Source organism: Marmota marmota, unplaced genomic scaffold (genome assembly GCF_001458135.2).
Source record: "Marmota marmota marmota unplaced genomic scaffold, marMar, whole genome shotgun sequence".
Classification (NCBI taxonomy): domain Eukaryota; kingdom Metazoa; phylum Chordata; class Mammalia; order Rodentia; family Sciuridae; genus Marmota; species Marmota marmota.
Window position 1 is genome coordinate 457,914 of NW_026005655.1, and position 21,326 is coordinate 479,239.

General features: G+C 55.4%; 1 pseudogene; it reads left to right on the top strand.

Annotated features, from left to right (window-relative positions):
* LOC107160798 overlaps positions 1-15,202 on the top strand; it is a 121,109-nt pseudogene extending 105,907 nt beyond the window's left edge.
* The last annotated feature ends 6,124 nt before the right edge of the window (positions 15,203-21,326 follow it).

Here is a 21,326-nt window from a genome sequence, read left to right on the forward strand (position 1 = left end):
CCTGGGGTGGGGGGGTGGGGGACACAGCAGGGGCTTTTGATGGCAGCAGGTGAGGAGAAATTTTTAGATCCTGCCACAGAATAAAAGGGCAAGCCTTGGCCTCCCCTCAGACAGGAGACTTCTGTCCCTGAACCTTTGAATTCCTGCGAAGCTGCAGAGAGAGGGAGAGAGGGTCATCTGTCCCCATCTGTGCCACTCCCTTGATGTGATAAAGGTCCCTGTCAGGGACTTAGAAACCTGAGCCAGCAGATGAAACCTGTGTCCTTTGTGCTGTCGTGGCCAGAGACAGTGCCCGCAGCCCCTCTCCTGGCCATCAGCTGGGCCCATGATCCACTGGGCCTTCCCCTGTCTACTTGTCACCACCGAGAAACTTCTAGACAAATATGAGTGGCTGAGATATGGGGATGTCTTCCTTCCCCTCCTGGAGGAATTTCATGTCACTGTCCCCTGACAGTGAGCATGGGCAGGCATTCCATTTGGAGAAATTTCCTCTTTGCAGAATAGAAATGTTTCTATTAAAAAAGATCAAAGTAGGCTTAAAACCCCAGAATTTTCCAAGCTTGACAGAGTTTTCTGAGACCTTCATGTTTTCTGGGAAATTTCTTTTTCTTCTTTCTTTTTTTTTTTTTGTACCAGGGATTGAGCCCAAGGGCCCTCCATCCCTGAGCTCCATCCCCAGCCCTATTTTGCATTTTATTTAGAGACAGTCTCCCTGAGTTGCTCAGGGCCTCAGTGTTGTAGAGGCTGGCCTCTAACCCATGATCCTCCAGCCTCAGCCTCCAGAGCTGCTGGGACTCGAGGTGTGCACAGCTGCTTTGAGCTTTGTTTGGGAAATTTGTCTTGGGGTTCAGGAGCTGGAAATTTGGGTCATCAAACACAGAATGTGGCTTCTCTTTTGGGTGTTTTCCAAAAGCCCCATTTATAGGCTATCAGGTGGATTCCAGATGAAGGTGAGCTGGCCCTTAGCTTCCTGTCTTGAGTGTCCTTGTCCTGGTTGGGTTTCTGGAGAAGAGAAGGCAAGGGACGGCATGATAAGATAATGCCCCCCTTATACAGTGGGAAGTGGCCTGAGTGTCTGATCCTGTGGCCGTGTGTCTCTGCCTTTGGGACATTTCCATATCAGCTCACAGGGAGCCTGAAGGCTGCCTGCCAGCAGAAGTCCTCTGTGGCCTCCCCATTTGTCAGGAGAGCAGCAACCGTCATCTCTTCTTTTTTGGGGGGGAGGGGCACCAGTGATTGAACCTGGGGCACCTAAACACAGAGCCACCTCCCAGCCCTGTTTTGAATTTATTTGGAGACAGGGTCTCACTGAGTAGATCACAGCCTCACTCAGTTGCTGAGGCTGGCCTCCAGCTTGACGTCCTCCTGCCTTGGACTCCTGATCTGGGATGACAGGCATGGGCCACGGCTCCCTGTAGTGTTGCTCTCCACCCATGATAGTGTCTCTGAGTTGTACTGTGAGATGACTTGTCAGTTATTTTGCTGTGGCAGTTTGAGTTAAGAAGGTTGTTGGTGGGGAGGGGAGGATGAGGAGAGAAGCATGGTCCCACTTCTCGCCCTGTCCCCATCGGCCATCCCTCCCAGGGCTGCAGATAAAGGAGGCCAAGGAGGTCTACGAGGAGGAGGTGACTGAGCTGATGGCATGTGAAACCGAGAACACCATTGGACGCTATGGCAAGACCATCAGCCACGTGATCATAGGGATCAAGACAGCCAAGGGCACCAAGCAGCTCAAGGGGAATCCATCCTGAGCCTTGTCCTCAGCACTGTGGCATAAGGCAGGTGGTGTGACCTCTGTGTCCCTCTTTCCTTGGCTTCTGCACTGTTGATGCCATATAGGACACTCAGGATAACACCATGTAGTATAAAGGGACACCTCATAGAGGGCTTGGAAGTAGGTCCCTTCATGAGGTGGCTCTTTCTTTTCTCATTGCTCCTGGGAGTTGTGTGGTTAAGTCAAGAAATGTCTTCTGCCATCTCGTCCCCCACATGATGACCATTGGCCAACCAGGCACAGCGGAGCACGCCTGTCATCCCAGCCACTCAGGAGGCTGAGGCAGGAGGATCACAAGGTGGAGGCCAGCCTCATAAACTCAGTCAAGGCCCTGAGCATCTCAGGGAGAGCCTGTCTCTAAATAAAATAAAAAATGGGGCTAGGGATGGGGCTCAGGTATAAGTCACCCCTGGGTTCAATTCCCAATACTGCCCCCTCACCTCCCCAAAAAGTCAAAGTGGACATAATTTTGTTTTCTTTTTTCTTTCTTTTTCATAATGTTTTTACTCATCCACTGTTGTTATGATTGACTCACATTAGCTCTGTACCTGACCCCTGCTGCATAGCCAGGTCCCCTGCTATTTTACCTGTGGCTCCTCACAGCTGTACGCCTGTGTGTGCAGGCACCATGAATCTCATTTCCCCTGTTTTCCAGATCAAGGCCTCAGGCTCAGAAAGAGGCTCCACAGTCGTCCTGTGTCCAGTGCTGGCTGAAGGGCAGGGTGACTGTGAGTCCTCTTGTGCTGGGTGACCCGTGTGAGTCCTCTGAGCTCATTGGGGCTCAGTTTCTCATTTTTAGACGACTCTCCATCCACCATAGAATCTCTCCATCTTTCCCCCTTTTATAATTTGATGGTTCTTTGATTCTCTGAGGTGGTTTCTTGGTCACTGATTTATGGATATCATGAAAATGTCACTTATTCCAAGGGCTATTTTTCTGTTTCCTAATGGGGCCTTTGTCTCAGGACCTTGGCTCCACAAACCTCTCTCTCTCTCTCTTTAATCCCTCACCACATCCTGTCCACCCTGGATTAATGAGGTTCTGAGAAGGTGGCCCCTTCTCAGGAATGACACCTTGAGACAGTTCATCTGGAAAATCAATCGTATAAAAGTGCTTGAGATGAAAAGAGAGAAATTGTCCTCTTCCACATAGGAGAGAGGACACAGGAACACAGTGGAAAATTTAGTCATCCATCGGTCTGCTTCATCCAGCTTATTGAAGGAAAGAGCCTAATGGAGAAGAGGAAAACTGTCTTCCAAAACAAAGGTGGTACCCATCTCTGATCCCAGCAGTTCGGGAGGCTGAAGCAGGAGGATCATGAGTTCAAAGCCAGCCTCAGCCAAAGCGAGGCCCTAAGCAACTCAATGAGACCCTGACTCTAAATAAAATGCCAAACAGGGATGGCGATGGGGCTTGGTGGTCGAGGGCCCCTGAGTCCAATCCCTGGTACCCCCAGCCGCCCCAAAACCCAAGTCCTTCTGGGCAGTTTTCCCACATGGATGAGATACTGGTACAGAAGGACCTCAGGTGCATTGTGTGGAGTTGTGAAGTGACTGAGTTTGAAGGAGGCTTACGAATCTTGGCCTGAGGACTCCCCAGCCCTGTTCCTGTTTGCACAGTGCCACAAGGTGGCCAGAGAGACTGTGCCCTGGTGAGCTCCTGGCAGCTTTGTTGGGGTACAGTTGTGAACATGATCCACCCATTTTAAGTGTGTGTGGCCCACAGGATTTTGATGCATTACATAGTTTACACTAGCCATCTTAATTCTAGAACATTGTCATGACCTTCCAAGGGACCTCATTCCCATGAATGGCCACCTGCTGTCCCTCCCACTGGCCTTTGGCCACCACATACCGACTTTGTTTCTGGATTGGCCTTTTGGGGGCCCCCTCCTGTCGAGGGAGACCTGCACTGGGTGTTAGTCCAAGTTGTGTCGGCTGCTGCCCCCCTTTGACTCTGGACTCTGTCTGGGACAGAGCTCAGGTATGTTTCCACAGGGTGGCCATCTGTAGCAGCTGCTCTGGAAGCTAAGCCTCAGGACCTGTCTGCCAGCCAGGTCCTGCAGAGGCTGCTGTCCTTTCCCAGTGCACACCCCTGGGGAAGAGCAAGGCCCGGTAGAGCACTGTCACCCTGAGATGTGTGTGCACAGCTCTGGGTGCCAGAGGGTGCTAGGATTTGCTTTTTTGTGGTCCTGGGGCTCAAACCCAGGGCTCTGGCCACAGTGAACTAGTGCTCTGCCACTGAGCTGTGCCCCAGCCCCAGGGCCTAGCTATGTGGTCTAAACTGGCCTCCACCTTGGTGATCCTCCTTCCTCAGCCTCCTGACCCAGACAGTTTGGGGAGATTCCAACTTATGTTTCCCCTGCTGAGCTGGACTCCTCTGTGGGTGCTTCTGGGTGCTGTCACAAAGAGGAGGAGACCAAGGCCCAGAGAGTTGGAATAATAGGCCACGTCAAATGGCTAAGCAGGAAGCTCTAGTGTCCCTAACCCAACTACTAGAGCTGCAGTGGTGATCCTGGGGGGGTGCCGTGGGGCATGGCTATGGACACATGTCCCCTCTAAGGGCAGCTGGGTCCCTGTGAGAATTCTCCTACCACTTTGCAACCCGTGAAGGCAAGGTAAAGAAGAGTAATGGTGATGATTTTTTGTCTCCTGCAGGCAGACACGGTCACCCTCAGGTTCACCTCTTGGTATGCTAAGCCCCCACTCCAGGCTCTTGTGCCCTGCCACATACCCTCATACCCACCCACTCCTAGGGTCGCTGGCTACCTCAGGTGTCTGTATATCTGTCAGTCTCTCATGTTTAGTCCTGTGAACTGAACCCGTAGTGCTTAAGCAGTGAGCCAGAAGCCTGCCCTTTTTATTTTGCTTTGTATTGTTTTGAGAGAGAGTCTCCCCTTGCTTAGTTGCTGAGGCTGGCCTCAAACTTGGTGATCCTCCTGCCTTAGCCTCCTGAGGCCCTGGGATGACAGGTGTGCATTGCTGTGTCTGGCCCCTCAGGTCTCTTATGGAAAGGTGCCTTCCCTTGGGGTCAGAAGGAACTGGAATGTGCATCACGGTTGTCTGAGTCCCGCTTTGTCTGGTTTGGTTTGGTTTTAGCTGAACCCCAGCATTTTTGAAAGTCTGCAGAAGAAGCGAGTGGAGGCTGGGGACGTCATCTACATGGAGGCCAACCACGGGGCTGTGAAGGTATGCTCCCCTGGGATAGTGCCACGCCTGAGGGTCTGCCAGAGGGAGACCTGGGTGACTAGGGCGTCACTTTGCTCAGCGGGGGTGCGTGGGGGAAGGTCAGCAGCTGTCCCTTTACCTAAGTCACCTTGGCTTTTCTCTGTCTTCCTCTCCTGGTGACCTCAGCAGGCAGAGTGTGCAAGACCCAAACCCTGTGGGGTACAGGGACCAGACAGCCTTCGTCCCTTCCCGCTGCACCAGGTGGTGTCTTCCAACTTCCCTTATCTCCCTGGTGTCCCTCCCTGAGTCCTGAGCCTGGGGACTGCACCAGGTGGCTCCTCCTCTATCTGCTGCTGCATCCCGTGGTGGCTGCACCTCCCTGGCTCATGGATGAGCCTCAGGCCTCTTGTCACCCATAAATCACCACCTAGAAGAGCCCGGGCCCCCTGCTCCTGTGAGTTCCCTGGAAGTTCCTTTATCAGGAGTGAAAAGAAAGGGGAGAGAATCTTCCAGAAAGTCTCAGGTGTGGCCCAGGAGGGTCTGGGAGCCCAGCATGGCATCAGGCTGTGTGACACAGGGGGAAGGAGCCGTTGGGGACCCTCGGAGGGCAGCAGGGACCTTTCTGTCACTGAGCTCTGTGTGATCCCGGTGCCCCATCATCTGCTGGCACAGGCAGGGCAGGTGCAACTCCTAGGCCACAGAGTTCGCCCTGGAGGCTGAGGAGGACATGCCCTGCCCAAGGACGATGTGCAAAAGAAGAAGGAGGTCATCTAGGATGGGACGCTGCTGACCTGGACATGGCCCACGCCAGGCACCAGGGAAATGTCCTGCTGGTCCAGCGCATGCCCAAGGCGCTGGGAACCAGTGGTCAGGGCCGTGCTGTCCTCCTGGAGGCCCTCTGGGAGGCTCAGCAATGAGCACAACATGAGCTTCTGCCCCTTTGTCCCAGTGTCTAGACGCCGTCACCGCTATCTTTGGGCATTGTCTGCCCCTGGCCGCCTGCCAGCTTGCTGGGGGCTTCTCTCCACCCCGGGCTGGGGGTTCCTGGCGGGAGCCTTCACAGGGCTTCAGACAGCTTCATGGAGGCTCTGGCCTCTACAGAGCCTGAGCCCCGAGTCCTCCAGCTCCCAGCTGGCGCTGCTCTGGGCCCCGCGGCACAGAGATACAGGTTTGCTCTTTATACTGAAGGGGACCTCCACCTCCCCACCAGGAACGGGCTTTCTGCTGGGAATCTGGTTTTGCTTTTTTTTCCTTGGAGCTTTGCCCAGGAGAAGCCAGAGACTCTTGGGATTGGAGTTTCTTCCTACCTGGCTGGAGGTTTTTTTTTTTTTTTTTGGTACTGAAGCTTAAACCCCAGGGGTGCTTACCCATGGAGCCCCGTCCACAGCCCTTTTTTATATTTTATTTAGAGACAGGGTCTTGCTGAGTTGCTCAGGACCTCACTAAGTTTCTGAGGCTGGCCTCCAACTTGCGGTCCTTGTGTCTCAGCCTCCAAAATTGCCAGGATTTTTAAAGACACGTGCCACCATGCACGACTCTGCTTGATTCTTGCAGGTCAGGGGAAAGCTCAAGGGGATCCCTCTGAGTTCAGAAGCCCCTCATCCTTCCTAGGGGAGCTTTTCTGGGCCTATCCACCTCAGGCTTCCAAGTTGAGTGACAACAGGGACCCGCAGGAGGCAGGAGGATGGGCTTTGGTAGCTGCCTTAGAAAGTCCTCTCTCCTACAGGGGGGACAAGACATCCTGTCCATGATGGGCCAGTTGATGAAGCCAAACAAGACAGAGATCACCGGGAGGACACGTGGTGAAGCCTGAGCCTGGAGCTGAGTTGAGGCCCTGCCTCTGATGTGCTCCCGGCTCTGAGCGCCCCCCACTGCGTGGCACTGAGTCTTCACTCCTTTAGAAGCTGTGGCCACACTGTGTGCTCTGGCCCCGGTGAGGTCTGCTTCCTTTGAGGTCCCAGAAAAGTGCCGACTTTGACACCAGGAAGTGGGTCTCCTTTGGCTCTTCCCCAATTTTATGTCCTTCTCGGGCCCATTATCACTTTACTCCCTGAAAACATAAGTTCAACATGAATCCACTGTTGCCTTGAGGCTTTGCAGCAGCCTAAGCTCCTCCATGAGTGGCCAAGAGCAGATCTGTCACTGAACTCAGTTTTGACAGCCCCACATCATGGCTCTGGGCGAGGACAGGCCTCAGATCCCGGTTCTTTGGGAACAGCTCCATCCTGACGACAGGAGGCTCTGGTTTGGAAGGTGAGGGATGGGACTTGAGGCAGGTCTGCTGTTCTGCAGGGGCTGTTGGTTCTGGGGCAGAGGCTGGGCCTGCTCTGACCCTCCTTGCTTAGGTTTCCTGGGGAGAGGATTCTAACTGCACATGATGAAAAGTTCATTAACCTGAGCATTGTCACACAGGGCCCCCAAAAGGGTTCCTTTACAGAGTGCAGCAGAGGAGAATTCACATATGAAAACACATCTCCCTGGGGCTCCCAAGTGGGGTGTCTTGGCATCAGGCTTCCGGCTACATAGGGCAGCTCCTGGACACTGCATCCCACACAGCTCCATAGAAGGCTTTCTGTGGCATTTTGGGGGGCATGATGCCTGTTTTCTTTTTTTTTTTTTTTTTAGATGACGCTACAGGGATTGAACTCAGGGCCTCTTGATTCCTGAGCCCCGTCCCCAGCCCTATTCTGTATTTTATTCAGATACAGGGTCTCAACTGAGTTGCTCAGGGCCTTTTAAGTTGCTGAGGCTGGCCTCCAATTTGCAATCCTCCTGCCTCAACCTCCCAGGCTGCTAGGGTTATAGGTGTGTGCCACCACACCTGGCATGATTCTTGTTTTCAAATGATGACCCCAAACCTGGAATGGGTCCAGTACCCAGACTGAGTCCAGAGAGCCAGTAGGAGAACCCCGGGCTGCAGGGTTAGGTCTGGAGGGAATTGAGGTGTAGAGAAGAGAGCAGATGACATTTCCCCCACTGGCTGGGACCCTGTCCAAGGTGAGATCAACAAGGTGGTGAAGAAGTACATAGACCAGAGCATGTCCGAGCTGGTTCCCAGTGTGCTGTTCGTGGACGAGGTGCACATGCTGGACATCAAGGGCTTTACCTACCTGCACTGAGCTCTGGAATCTTCCTTCACCCCCATCGTGATTTTTGCCTCCAACCGAGGCCACTGTGTTATCAGGTAGGTGCTGCCAGCTGTCCCTGCTCCCCGGGTCTGTCCCCACCTGTGATGTCACAAGTCAGGATGGGATGAAGGGAGTGCATGTTGTCCCTGGGAGGAGACAGCAGGGGGATTGAAGGCCACAGCTGCCCTGTCCCTGATGGGCAGGGTCTCTGTGGGCCTCTGAGGCTCGACATTCCTGTGAGGAGCAAAGGCCTGAGGAGGTGGGGCCGCTCTGGTGACCTGAGTGTCAGCTCCCTCACACTGGCTCCCAGAGGCCAGCAGAGCCCGCTTCATCTTTAATGAGGACACTGAATGACATTGCACCTTGTCCTTTGTCATAGGTGGGAACACAGGTTTGTCTCTGAATTTGTTCTTCTTAGCTCCCCATGACAGCAGCTTGCATCCTGCCATGTCACCTACACAAGGTGTGATTTTCATTCCTGTGGCTGGCCCTGCTGTAGGGTGTGCCTGGTTGTGTTCCTATGTGAACATGGGAAAGTGACGTCCATTCATTTCCCTGTCTCTCCTAGTCCCTCCCCTCCCTTCCCTTTGTCTCACCCAATGAAATTCTCTTCTCTTCTCCTCTATTGTGAGTCAGCATCTGCATGTCAGAGAGGACACTCAGACTTTAGTTTTTGGAATTGGCTTACTTACTCAGCACAAGCCTCTCCAGCTCCAGGCAGTGACCTTCAAATGCCATCATTTCATTCTTCTTTATGGCTGAGTAATATTCCTCTGTGCATAGGAACCACAGTTTCTTTATTCATCCATCTGCTGAGGGGAACCTAGACAGTTAATGTAGCTTGGCTACTGTGAGTTGAGCTGCTCTAAACACTGAGAATGCAGGTCTCTCCAGGAACAAAACCAGTAAGGACAGTAAGACCTTCCTGGAGACCCAGTGGGGTCTCTGGCCGCTGCCTGGCCTCAGCCTGCCTTTGAGTATAGCTGCTCCAGGCTGTGGGGACAGGGGGTCTGGTGCAGGATGGCTTGGACACATCTTTAGCACAGTGGCCCTACTATCTGTGCCATAGCTGGGGGACATTCCTCCCTGGGCCACTGTGCTGGAGGCCTCCCCACCTCTCCTCAGGCCCAGCGGCTGCAGTGGGCAGTTCATGCCTTCAGGATTTTCTGTCTTCCTGGTTCAACAGGAGCTGGGCCCGGGCCTGTTCAGCGCAGGTGACAGGAGGGCCTCTTCCATCCCAGCAGCCAAGAGCCATGGGTACGAGTCCCCGAGAATGCATGCTGGGGTAGGGATTAGAAAAGAACTCTGTGGTCCAAGTGTCTCAGGACAGCTAGAGCCAGAAGTGACCCCCCATTTGCCCAGAGTACCTGTTGAGTGACAGACAGTGGGAAATTCAGTGGCTCTCAATGGAGAAGCCCCGTCTCAGGAGCTAGGGGACCACAGCACCAGGCCAACCACAGGTCCCTGCCACTGGCTGCTCCCTTGCCCTTGTGATCTGAGCGAATGACCCAGGCTCATGGGCAGCATTGTGTGGTCCCCCCAAGTCCCCTGACATGATAGAACAAGATCAAGGTGAAAGTGCCTCCCGCAGCCTTGGGGACAGCTGGTGTCAGCTCGGCCAGATTCTGGGGGGAGCTCAGGGCACCTTGGGTGGCATTAGAGGCTGGGGGCCCTGAAGCTACCACCTGATACTGTAGGAGTCCCCTCACTGGGTCTTCTTACTGGATCCCCTCACTAGGTCCCCCTCGCTGAGTCCCCTTGCTGAGTCATCTCACTGGATTCCCATCACTGGGTCCCCTTGCTGGGTCCCCTATCTGGGTCCCGCCTGGCTAGCCGAGGGCTCCACATGGATACATGGCACCCCCTGCTGGGGAGCCCTGTTCACAGCCCCCCCCCAGGTTCCCTGGCCTGGCCAGCAGGTGTCTTCAGAGGGTGCTTCTCTGTCCACCCTGAGACCCAGAGAAAGCTCCACGGGAAGTTGGCTCTGACCCGAGAACCTGCCTGTGGGGATGGTCTCTAGAACAGGACTCTGGTGCCTAGTCCTGGGGTCGTGGTTGAACAGCACTGTGGGATGTGGCCGCTACCCTCCAACCCAGGAGCAGGGGCTGTGACCTGGTTTCCAGGGAGCGCACAGCCCAGAGGAAGGCTGGGTTGTGACCAAGGCTGGACTGGGCCAGGAGCTAGGGCTCTGGGCAAGATTGGGTTGGGGTGGGGGCTGAGGAGTATCTGGGACATGGGCACACTGTGGGCGACTCCTGACCTGCTGCCCACAAGCTGCTCCCAAGGGGACCTTCCAGCTCCCTGCCCCGAAGACCCATGTCTGACCCCAGGGCTCATGAGGGACAGGGAGAGAAGGGGCAGTGTTGGCTGAGGGCGTCTTCTCCTGGCTTTCCACGTGGGCCCTTGGGGGCAGTGGAACGTCTTGATGTGCTGAGAGCCCGTGGGGCTGTCATGACTTGAGCACCTGCCCAGGTCAGAGCCAGCAAGTGTCCACCACAGCAGCACCTGGCTTCAAGGCCCACCCCGCACCCACTGCATTTAGAGACAGAGTCTCGCTGAGCTGCTTATTTAGCACCTTGCTTTTGCTGAGGCTGGCCTCCAGCTATGATCCTCCTGCCTCAGCCTCCTAAGCTGCTGAGATGACAGGCATGGGACTCTGCAGCATCCAGTCTTTTTAAAAAGTCTTAGGTGGTGAGTCTGGATGGCGGCCTTGGCCTCCTCGTTTCCTTCTGTGTGGGGCTAAGGAGGGAGCCCAGTGCATCCCATGCCAGGCTAGCTCCAGGCCATAGGTGTCAGGCCGTAGGCAGTGGTGTGGCCTGGTTCCAGTGGGAGCCTGTGGCCCAGTCCCAGGTGGGGCTTGAACAGCCCTCTGGAGATGCAGCTCCTACACCCTGGAAATCTCCAGTAGCACTTAGTGTGTTCACAAAATTGCTAAACTGCCACCACAGTCAGTTTTAGAATGCTGTCACCCCCATCCCCGTCAGCCATCCACAGCCCCTCTGCTGCTGCGTCCCATCCACCACCCCGAACTCAGGCAGCAGGAGGCTGCTTTCTGTCCCTTACCCTTCTGTGGCTGTTTGTGGGGTGTGACTGACAGGCTTCACCCCTGTCCTCCAGGCCCTTGAATCCCCTGTGGCTGAGGAGCACCCACTGGGGCCTTCACCAGCTCATGGATCTGTGCACTCACCAGCCGGAGACTGTTGAGGGGTTTGGCTGTGGGAGTGATGCTGCTGCAGACATGTGGGGACTGCAGTTTCTTTCTTTTGGATCTGTGTGGAGGGGTGGAGCTGCTGGGTCACACAGCACCTCTGACCTTCCAAGGAACTGCCACTAGAATGGCTTTATTGCCACACTCCTACCAGGAATGTCTGAGGGCCTTGGTTTTTTCATGTGCCACTTGACATCTGTTACTGTGCACTGTAGATGTCCTGGTGGGTGTGCTGTGGACTCTCACTTGATTTGCATTTACCAAGGGCCAGCGAGACTGCATTTTTTGTTTTACTGGCTATTTGTATATCTTTGTAGAAATATCTATTTGCATCTTTGGCCTATTTTTATTTTGTTATCTTTTTAGTATTGAATTGTAAGAGCTCTTTATATATTGTGGATAATAGACCTTTTCCAAGTGTGTGATTCGTGAGTATTTTTTATTCTTTGAGTAGTCTTTTCAGTGTTTGAACAGGGTCTTTGACATAAACAAGTTTTGAATTTCAATTTAAAGCTCCAGTTGATTGTGCTGCAGGTGTATGTGGCTCAGTGGTAGAGTGCTTTCCCAGCATTCCCAAGGCCCTGGGTTCCACATTCAGCATCAGATACACATACAAAAAACAAAAAATTGCAGTTTATCTGCTTTTTCTTTTGTGTTTTTGACCTCATATTTAAGATATCATTGTCCAGTCAGGAGCAGTGGCACACATCTGTAATTCCAGAGGCTGAGGAGGCTGAGGAGACTGAGGCAGGAGGATTAAGAGTTGGAGGCCAGCCTCAGCAAGGACCTAAGTAACCCAGCGAGATCCTGCCTCTAAACAAAAATTAAAAAGGCTGGATCTGGGGCTCCATGATGGAGCCTTGCAGCACCAAACAAAATCAACAGAATAGTGGTTCTCTGGGGCCACCTGAGGGTCAGTTTATTACCTGTCCCTGGCTCTGCTTTTCTTGGGTCACCCCCTAGCTCTCTGTGGCTGTCAGTGCCCCCTTCCCAGTTCCCAGTGTCCGGTGTCTTGTCTCAGACAAGCGTAGGTGATGGGACTGTTTTGGCCTTCACAGGGGCACTGAGGACATCCCCTCTCCCCACGGGATCCTCCTGGACCTTCTAGACTGCGGGATGATCCTCTGCACCATGCTCTGCTCCCCCGCAGTAGATGAAGCAGGTGCGCCACTGCCGCTGTCTCATCCCACCTTCACTTCCGGCCCCTCACCCCCTGGGCAGGTCCTGTTACTCAGAGGCTCTGTCCCCTCATCTGCAGGGTGGGTTGGTTACAGGGACATTATCCAGTGTCCCAGAGCCTCCGTTCCCCTGGGTATTGCCTGTTCTCACCTTTAACCCCCTTTGGTTTGAGGGAAAGAATAACAAACAGGGACCTGACAACAACCAGGGACTGAACCAGGGCCTTCGATTCGGAGCCCGTCCCCAGCCCTGTTCTGCCTTTGATTCAGAAACAGGGTCTCACTGAGCTACTCAGGGCCTCACTTTTGCTGAGGCTGGCTTTGAGCTCGTGAGCCTCCTGTCCTGGCATCCCAAGTGCTGGGATGACAGGCCTGTTCTCTGAACCCAGCTGAAGGGCTTTGCTGGGGCACCTTGCAGCAGTGGTGGCTTGCATAGGGGGGTCGCATCCTGGGGTGCATGCTGGCCTGGTCACATGGACCCCACCCTGTTGGTCTCGCAGGGCCTCTTCTGTGTGCAGGCCCCAACATGCCCAGCCTCCCTGGATCCCTGGCTCTGTCCCTCTAGACAGCCGGTGGGCGGGCTTGGACACGGCTGTCCCAGCACCTCTTGCGAAAGCTGCAGGGAGGACTGGGTGTCCCTGGTCCCTGCACCTCCACCCCTAGAGTGTTTTGATGGCTTTAATTGAAGCCAGGGATCCTTGAGACTTTGTTCACGAAGTTGCCAGAGTGAACAATCTCCATGGTGGACGAGGTGCCAGGCCCCAGTGATCTCGACCGTGCCACACGCCACTTCATCCCCCGGCCCTTATCACCCAGGGCCCGTGGGACCTGTGACAGGTGTCACCGTGACAGATGACATGGCTCTGCTGATGCTGTGCAGGGTGCCAGATTCTGGGGACACCTTCTGATTTATTGGACTGTCACTTTCACCTCGCAAATAAAAATGGCTCTTCTCATTCTCAGGCTGCAGAAGGAGGTTGGAGCATCGGAGGCCGGGGTGCAGGGACAGAGGGGGACACTAGGTACTCTTTAGTCAGTGAGCAGGACACTGGCCGTGCAGCTGGCCCGGGTCCCCTGGAGGGTGCAGCCAGCCTCCTGCTCCCTAGTCTAGCAGCATGAGATGCCGTACAGTGTCATTTTAAAGCACTGTATAAAGGGGACATTTGGGCCCTGTCACTTTTTTTTTTTTGGTACCAGGGATTGAACCCAAGGTCACTTAACTCTTGAGCACCCTCCCCAGCCGTTTTTTAAAAATTTTATTTAGAGACAGCTTCTCACTGAGTTGCTCTGGGGCTTGCTAAGTTGCAGAGGCTGGCTTCCACCTTGTGATCCTCCTGCCTCAGCCTCCTGAGCTGAGATTACAAGCGTGTGCCCCTGTGCCTGGGGCCCAGTCACTGTGGATCAATTTTTTTCTCCTTTGAAGGATCATTAGGATCCCAGCCCAGATGGAGGGAATCCACATCAGTGAGGAGGCATTCAACCACGTAGGGTAGATCAGCACCAAGACCACTCTGAGGTGAGGCGGTGGCATCCTTGGCCTAGGTGGAGGCTGCCCTGGGCTCAGGCTGTCTCTGGGCTTCCAGATGTGACAAGTCCTGGGACACGGTGGCTTAGACTGCTGAGCATCTGAGGTGGCTTGTGAAAGTTAGATTGACAAGAGAGGTTCCCCTTGTCCTGCAGCTGACACTCCCTTTGCAGGAGGTCACTAACTCTGCCACCGTCCTCTGGGACAGTAGATAGAGCCAGAGCCTGAGCTCTGTGGGGGCCTTGGGGTCCAGCCCTTCCACTGGCCCCTGGCTCCTGTCCAGATGCATGAGGACAGTGGGCTCTCCATACCAGGAATGGTGTCCCCGGCAGTCTGCGAGGCTCTGTGACCCATTTCCTTGCCCCCCGCATGTCCCTGGGATCTGGCTGAGCCCACAGCTGCAAGCCGCCTTGGCTGGGTGGTTGCTTCACTGACTTTTCATCTCTCTGAGCTGGAGAATCACAGGGCCTTGATTTTGTTGATTTATTGTGGCATGGGGCTGAGGAGCAAATCAGGACCTCACAAGTGCTAGGCAGGCACCTACCACTGAGCCCCGTACCCAGCCCTCTTTTGCATTTAATTTAGAGATAGGATCTCACTGAGTTGCTCAGGACCTCACTAAGTTACTGAGGCTGGCCTCCAACTTGCCATCCTCCTGCCTCAGCCTCCAGAGCCCTTGGGAAGCCACTGTGCCTGGCTTGGGGAATTTCTAGACTAGGGTGAAAATGTGAGGACCAGAACTTATGCCACATTAGTGGCCTCCCTGATGGGGCTGTGACTGTGATGATACCAGTCATGAAAGCTCTGTCCTTTGCTAGCTCCACCACAACCAGCCAGAGCCTGGAGGAGGCCCAGCTGGCAGAATCCTGCTGCCCGTGGACCTGGGGGGTACTCCCTCTGGGCCCGGCTGGACTCCTGGCCCAACTGTCCACTGCAGGTCCTTGGTGAAGCTGCTGACTCCAGCCAACCTCTGGCCAAGATCAACGGGAAGGACAGCATCAAGCAAGAGCCCATGGAGGAGAACAGTGAGCTGTTCATGATGCCAAATCCTCGGCCAAGATCCTGGCTGACCAGCAGGACAAGTCCATGAAGGGACCCAGGTGGCACTCCATGGAGACTGCGTACCCACGAAGGCAGCATGCACCACCTGGGCTGGGCCTCACCTCTCCCGTGAGCTCTGTGCTGTGGTTAGTTCTGTCTGAAGAGCCTTTTTTGTTTTAAATTATAACTTTTGGGATTGCTCTGGTGGAATCCTCCCTCCCCTGAGGTGTTTTTAAATAAAATCTTAAATGTTATTTGGACAACACCACCCCTACCCGCTCCATCTCCCTCCCTCCTTCCCTCTCTCTCCCTCTTTTAAATTGTTTTTTAGGTGCAAGGAATAACTGGGATTAAACCCAAGGACATTTTTATTCAGAGACAGGGTCTCACTGAGTTTCTCAGGGCCTTTCTGTGTTGCAGAGGCTGGCCTCCAACCTGCGATCCTCCTGCCTCAGCCTCCCAAGCCACTGGGATGACAGGTGCCACCATACCCAGCTGGCCATATCTTAATTATCTACTCTTGTTATATATATTTCTTGCAACATGGCTTGGGCTTGAGGCCAATGGTGTGGGTTCTGGGCATTGTCCCCAGGAAGGGTACCTCCGTGTCCCCCACTGCGCTCTGTTGGGATTTCTCTCAGGTCAGGCCCTGGGACAAGCTCACTTGTCGCAGGGGACAGTGGGGGCCAGGGTGAATCCTGAGCTTTACCTCCACCTCTGCCCACAATCTCCTCATCCACACCATCCCATGTCCCCACATCCTGGCTGCTGAGGTCCTGCCCATGTGGGGGATGCCTCTGTGTGCTCATGCACACTGTGCTTGGCCTCTTGGGAAGGAACCTTCTGGAATGGCCAGCTGTCAGGGGCTGCCTCCTCACACTCACTCAGTAGCCCTCTAACCCTGAGATGGTCAGTGATGGGGATATGCTGAAGGGACCAGGAGCCAACAGAAGGCTCTTAATGGCCCAGCTGGACCAGCCTGAGCAACCAGAGAGAGTCATTCTGGGTTTTCACCTAGTGCGCAGTGACGCAAGTCACACTGACATCAGAGAAACTTGGTAAACACAGGGGGCTGGGCTCAGCCACCTGTGGGTTCCAAGTCAATGAGGTAAATGTGCAGCCCAGGACACTGAGCCCATGACGCTGCCCTCACAGGTGGACAGGACAGGAGGGACCATGTGGGTCTGAAGCATCCCCTCGACCCAGCCAGGAGGTGGCGGTCAATGCCAACTGGATGCATCCACAGCAAGCACTTCAGCAGACACAAGGGTATGGTGGACTCCTCACACCCAGGGTCCTGGTCAGGCCATGAGCTCAGCTGAGGGACACAAGCAGAGCAACTGACCAGTCCTGCCCCAAACTGTTGAGGTCACCAAGAACAAGAGCCATTGAAGAAAAGGTCACAGCCCAGAGAAGCCTCTAGAGAAGGGACAACAAGGTCCCTGGCTGGGATTTTAGGACAGAAAAATGGGCATCAGGTAAAACGGAAGGCGGTGGGTACAGGTGGTGACTGGGTGCCAACTACAAAGGATGATAGGTGACACTCAGGAATGCACTGCCACCATCACACTGCTCTGCAAATCTAAAACTGTTCTAAAATTCTAAGTTCCCACCTTGTGTCACTGGGCATCGAACCCAGGGCGTCACATCATCATCAAAAGTTCCAAGAAGGCATGTGCAGTGAGGCCAGCCTGTCATCCCAGCAGTTCTGGAGGCTGAGGCAGGAGGATGGGAATTGGAGGCAGCCTCAACAATTTAGCCAGGCCCTAAGCAACTCAACGAGACCTTGTCTCTAAATATAATATAAAATAGGGCTGGGGATGGGGCTCAGGGTTAAGTGACCCTAGGTTCCATCCCTGATACGCCCCCAAAAAATGGAAGCCAACTGGCTGTGAGAGCCCAGAACACCCTGGGCCACACCCCCTCCCTTGGTGCATGGAACTGGCCTCACTTGAGTCCTGGGTATTTGGAGGTCACAGTGCATCTTCAGATCTGACCTCTAAGGGCAGGTTTCACCCTGGCCCCTCCTCTGACCCAGGCCCCAAACTTTCCCAGGAACAGACCAGAGACTGCAGTGACAGCAGGCCCCAACTGTGGGTTGAGACAGAAGTGCCCTGGTGACCAGAGGGGTGTGCAATCTTTTCGTTCCAGCTCCTCAGGTGTCGGGGAGGTGGCCAGCTGTTTCTGGGTGGAGATGGCCCTGGTTGGGCAGGTTGGGTGGCCTGGATCTCCTCTGACTCCCCGGCCGCCAGGCCTGATGGTCACATTCATCTCCCAGGGGCAGTTTTTCTGAGCGATCCCTCGCCCATGGGGGGGGGAAGTGTCTCCCTCCTTTATTAGTGGGAGCAGGGTATTTGTCACATCGTGCTGACATGACACCTAGCGGCCATGAAAGCACCACCATATTTTGAGTTATTTCAGCTCCAACCTGAAAAATGGTTGTGATATTTAGTTGAAGCGGGGGGGGGGGGGTAGTCCCCTGAAGTGTTTGAATTGGTCACAGCTGGGCCCAGGCTCTGGGGTGCCTCCCAATGCAGGATTGGGTGGCCCATCAATCCCAGCTTCCTGCTGGCGCCCAGGGGCCCTTGTGGGAGTGAGAACCCAGGACAGGAAGGGCTTTTTTTTTGGCACCACGGACTGAACCCAGGGTCCCTTACATGTGGACCCCCATCCCCAACTCTTTATATATTTTATTTAGAGCCAGGGTCTCACTGAGTTGCTCAGGACCTCTCTAAGTTGCTGAGGCTGGCCTGCAACTTTGAATCCTCCCCTCTCAGCCTCCCAAAATGCTGGGATGACAGGTATTTGCCACCCAGCCAGGCTCCTTTCAGTTCTTGAGCTTCAGTTTCCCCATCTGTAAGATGGGCCTCCATCTCCTATTGCTGGAGGTGTGTGACCATATCCCATGAACCTGGGAGGTGATGTGTGATCAGCCACCCAAGCAGCCCAGATGGAGACGTTCCCCCAATCTGGGTCCCTCCAGGAAGAGGACTTGGCAGTCTGTCAACAAGGAGACCCCCCTGGCCGGTTCCACCCTCTCCTCCCAGATGCTGGGCTTAGAAGAAAAATCTCCATTTGGGGGACAAGAACCCAAGGCCTGAGGAGGGCCTAAGAGCCAAGAGGATCAGACCAGGCGAAGTTACCGGCTCCACCCAGTGTCCCCACCGGGAGAAAGACGCTGGGCTGCTGCCCCAGGGCTGCACTGAGGGGAGAGAGCAGCAGCCTCCCTGGAGCAGAGCCAGGGACGGAGGGCAGCGGCCATCCCTGTCCTCACTCACCCATCGGTCAACACCGTGCCTTGTCCCCTCCCCCAGGGCGATTCAACAAACTGGCACCTCCCACTTGGAGGATGGTGGGCTGGCGGCCGGTTGCAGGGGGCCTCTGTCACCCTCATCAGCACAGTAGGCGGTGATCAATAGGCGGCGCAATAAGATCGGCCAATGAGCGCCTACCGATTGTCTGCTTCCTTACCTGCTGTCGCCTTCACCTTCAAGCCACCGGCACGCAGGTCTACGCCGTCAGCCTCCAGTGATTAATGGGGACACCGGGAGGCAGTGCAGAACACAGGGGACGCAGGATGGATGTGGGCCTGGGGACGTGCAGGGGGACCCCTAGGGCTCGGCTTCTGCACCAGGCTCACCCAAGGACCACAGGGACTTCAGCAGGGTTGGGTGAGGGAACGCAGTGACAACCAGGCAGGCTTCACGACCACACCCCTGCCTGCAACAGACTCAGCCTCTAGGGCCACCATCATTGTCCCTTTCGGACCCCTTTCCGACTGTCCCAACCATTGGAGAACCCCAGATCCGAGCTGGCCGCCTGTCATCCCAGGCTGAAGGCTGAGGCTGGAGGATGGCAAATTTGAGGCCAGCCTCTGAACTTAGCAAGACCCTGTCTTAAAAGTCAAAAAGGGCTAGGACATGGAGCAGTGGCCAGAGCCCCTGGGTTCATTTCGGTCCCAACACCAGGGGTGAGTCTCACACCCATGGCACCCACAATCGGTAGTCTAGGGCCAGCTCTGGCCGCCTGCCCTGCACTCTTCACCCTAAGCGGGAACTTGTTGCACTCAAGACGCGGGGACGGTGGCAACAAGCTGCCAGGGTCCCAGGGCTCCCGCGTACCCCACCCGACTCCAACAAATTCCTTCAGGCAACCAGGGAGACCCCTGAGGTGACCTGTCCCCTGGGCAGCGACCCTGCAAACCAGCGGCTCAGTGGTCACCCCGAGCCGAGCGCTACTGGCCGGGGGCCACGGAGGTCAGGGGCGTCCCGCAGTGGCAGCGCCTGCCACAGTGCGGAGGGGGGGGGCAGCCGCACCCTCCCTAGAGGAGCCCAGCTGCAAGCGGGGACGAAGTGTGTACCTTGGACCGGTCGTCTGGGCCTCATGAGACCCGCAGCAGAGACGCACTGTCGCCTCATGGTTCCCGGGGTCTCCGATGTCGCCTCAAACCGAAGCGTGGCAGGCAACCGGAGCCTGCAGAGTCCCCACCGGGAAGCACTTGCACAGAGCAGCCCTGGCTCCGCCCATGCCCCTCCCAGATGCGTACCCACGCTCCCCCCGCCCCCCCTCCTGAACAGCCCACGCCCCGCCCACCTTGGGCCCCTGGAGCGTAGCCACGCCCCGGTCCTGCACCGCCCACTCCACGCCCCTGGGTCGTGACCACTTCCCTGGCAACTCCTGCGCAGCCCCCTCCGGTCCCTGGGGCGTGGCTACACTTGCCCAGCTAAGGACAGGAGCAGAGTTCCGGGAGTCGCCTGTGGGGGAGCGGTCTGGGAAGGTGATGGCCATGGTAGGTATTCCTGCCCCTGGGGCGTGGCCACGCTTGCCCAGCTAAGGAGAGGAGCAGAGTTCAGGGAGGCACCTGTGGGGGAGCCCTCTGGGAAGGTGATGGCCATGGTAGGTGTTCGCTGGCATAAGGGAGGGGAATGGCTTGGAACATACAAAGAAATCTGGTGCGGTGGGGTGTGTCTGTCATCCCAGTGCCTCAGGAGGCTGAGGCAGGAGGCTCACCAAGTGGAGGCCAGCCTCAGCAACTCAGCGAGGCCCTGTCTCTAAAGGGCTGGGATGCTCGGCAGATAGTCACCACTGGGTTTAGTCCCTGGGACCACAACCCAGGAAGGCACAGAAGGGGTTCTCAGTGGAAATTGCCCAGCGGTGCCCACGCTCTGGTCTCTGACAACAAGCTCCCCAGGCCTCCTCTCTGGAGACCCCCAAACCAGACCAACGTGTCTGTCTGACATTGACTTTGAGACTTATCAAGTGCAAGGCTGAAGAATTGCCATTGAGCCCAAGACCCGCCATAAGGCGTTCCCTGTCATTCCATCAACCTCTGCGCTATCTATGCCACTTCTAGTGTCCTTTGTTTTGGAACTGCACACGCAAAACCTTGGCCCCTGAAGACTTCAGAATACATGCCGTCACCCAGTATTCAGCGTATTCTTTTCAATTTGTAGGGACTGGAGATTTAGCCAGGGGTGGCCGATCACAGAGCCAAATCCCAGCCCTAGTTTTTGAGACAGGGTTTTGCTAAGTTGCTGAGACTGGCCTTGAAAGAGTCCTGCACTTTCCTGGAGGTGGTCTGTTTTTTCCATCACCACCCACAGCACCGCATCCTGGCTGATCACCAGGCACCATCCCAGCCACGTGTGCTGCTCCAAGTGGGCAGCAAGTCGTGCCCTACAGGCATGCACCTGTTCTGGCCTCATGGAAACTGCTAGATCTTTCCTGATTCCAGTTAATTTGCTTTTCATCCAGGCTTTAATGCTCCTAGAATGGACAGATGGGTGATATAGCCACAGAAGTTTTGGGGCAAGGAGTGAGGTGGATGCTGGCATAGTTAGGGCACCCCTGGGAGCCTCCCAGGAGATGCATTGGTGGGTGTAGTGGGTGCGAAAGCTCGGGCTGGTGTTTGATGGCCCCCAGACGATGGCCTTTGGATGGTGCCACATGCTCAGGCACTGGCCCTCATCAGGAAGCTCTGCACATCCCTGGGCCACCCACCCGGAGGCTGGGACTGGAGGCTCATGGGTATTATGCTCCTGAGGACCAGGCCAGGCCAGAGTGGGGATCAGCTGTGGAGGGAGCAGTGGGAAGGAAACCCAGGAGTTAGGAGCCAGGGGTGGCAGCTGACACCACCAGGACTCCTCATTTCCGAACTCAACCAGGTCCTTACAGGCAGGGGCCTGGGGTTGGCAGAGCCTGGAGCTTGGCATCCCAGCTGCCTCCTGGCCTCCTACTTCCCTGGGTCTTACTTTCTTAATCTGTAAATTGGGGACCAGCTGCTTCCTTGGGGGCTCCATGGTTG